This window comes from Octopus bimaculoides, chromosome 15 (assembly GCF_001194135.2).
Source record: "Octopus bimaculoides isolate UCB-OBI-ISO-001 chromosome 15, ASM119413v2, whole genome shotgun sequence".
NCBI lineage: Eukaryota > Metazoa > Mollusca > Cephalopoda > Octopoda > Octopodidae > Octopus > Octopus bimaculoides.
This window is the reverse complement of record NC_068995.1, coordinates 15,561,777-15,563,584: the sequence shown is the minus strand read 5'-3', so window position 1 is coordinate 15,563,584 and position 1,808 is coordinate 15,561,777. Positions and strand designations below refer to the sequence as shown.

General features: G+C 35.0%; 1 protein-coding gene across 1 annotated transcript in view; it reads left to right on the top strand.

The window, feature by feature from the left end:
- The window catches only part of LOC106882828 (inter-alpha-trypsin inhibitor heavy chain H3), a 76,598-nt gene extending 75,242 nt beyond the window's left edge, over nt 1-1,356 (top strand). The window contains exon 6 of the mRNA XM_052973454.1: nt 1,226-1,356. The gene's annotated coding sequence lies outside the window, so the exon portion shown is untranslated. The remainder of the gene's footprint in view (nt 1-1,225) is intronic.
- Nucleotides 1,357-1,808: the final 452 nt, after the last annotated feature.

The following is a 1,808-nucleotide window of genomic DNA, read 5'->3' as shown; positions in this document are numbered from 1 at the left end:
TAGGCTTTAATAACTATCAATAAATGTGATAAGATATGAAAATTATACATACCCGAAAAATAAGTGTGCGGACCGCTACGCTTACAAAAAGTACAGGAAAAAAGATAGGGCGAAATCCTCGTCGTTTCGTCAGAAAACTGGCTGTCACAGCAAAAATAAGCCGAACATCAATGTATCGAGTACTGAAGAATGATCCGCAAGTTTTTAAGGAGAGAAGCCGTCTTATCTTGCGTCAGATTGCGGAAAGCACGCTGCCTAACCTGGTGTTCACTAATGAAAAGAAATTTGACATCGAACAGACAGTAAACCACCAGAATGTATAAATCTGGCTCCGTCGAGGTTAGACTCGAATATCGGCAACAAAATTCACAGTCAGTTATGGTTTGGGCGGCTGTGATAGCCATTGGAAAGTTCCCCCACTCTGCCACCGTTTTAGTGCCCTCTGGTGTTAAAATTAACACCCAGTGATACATTCTGGAAGCTGAACTGTTTCTATGGTGATTGAACACTTTCAAAACGCGCCTTGGAGCCTCCAACAAGACTTGGCACCATCCTACAGACACAACACTGGATTCAGAAAAAACAAAACTTACCGTCGTTCATAGGCAAGGACGCATGGCCCTCAAGAAACCCCGACCTCAATCCGTTGGATTTTTTCTCTTTGATCCATTTTGATGACGAGTGTCTCGAGTACTCCTCATACTCCGCTCGACGATGTGAAAGCAAAACTGCATCAGGAATTGAATTCGATTCCGCACGAACAGCTGCGTGCCACGCGCGAAGCATCCGTACTTAGACTTAAGGCCGTGATTCGAGACAGAAATGGTCATATCGAATAAATGTGGTAGTGTCATAATTTTGTTTGCCTTACCATTGCATTGCTCGGGGCCCGAAATATAACAATATTTTGCTTTGGCAAAATTGAAAAAACTTTGTTACCATAATTTTGGGACATCCTGTATGTGGACATATATACAGATGCGCGTATATATATTTCTGTAATATAATATACATACACATACATGTATATATATATATATGTGTGTGTGTGTGCATAGATAGATAGATAGATAGATAGATAGATAGATAGATAGATAGATAGATAGATAGATAGATATACATATATATATATATATATATATGCATATATTTGTGTGCATGTATGTTTATGCCTGTGTGTATAACAAACTCTGTAAATGATACCAGTTCAAATTATATCTTCCAGCTTAACGCAGATAACAAATGCAGGAAGGAAGCAACAGATACAAAATCTAAACAACGAACGTAAGACGAACCACATGAGCAAATTAACAACAACTTGAATAAAATATTCAAATAAAATTAAATTAAAATGAATTCGATTCAATTTACTATCATTTTATTTTCACAAAGAAAGTTTCATTGAAGCCACAGTTGTAATAGCATTACATTTAATAATGTACATGATAAGCAAGAAAATAACGTGCGTTAAATACGACAATGCGATAGCACATAAATAATAATAATAATAATAATAATAATAATAATAATAATAATAATAATAATAATAATAATAATAATAATAATAATAATGGTAATAATAATAATACAAATGATATCACAATACGTGCCTATTCTTGGTTGTTGTTAATTCGATATGGATTGAGAAAACTGTTGTAGATTTGAAAAACAGTAATTGCTCTTCTTTTTAATTTCAACGACTATCAACATCGAATTGTGAGCCAATGGGAAAACGCCTACGTGACTGCTGATCTTGCTAGAAGAATACAAAAAAAAAAACTATTACGTCTTTCTAATATCTGTCTTTT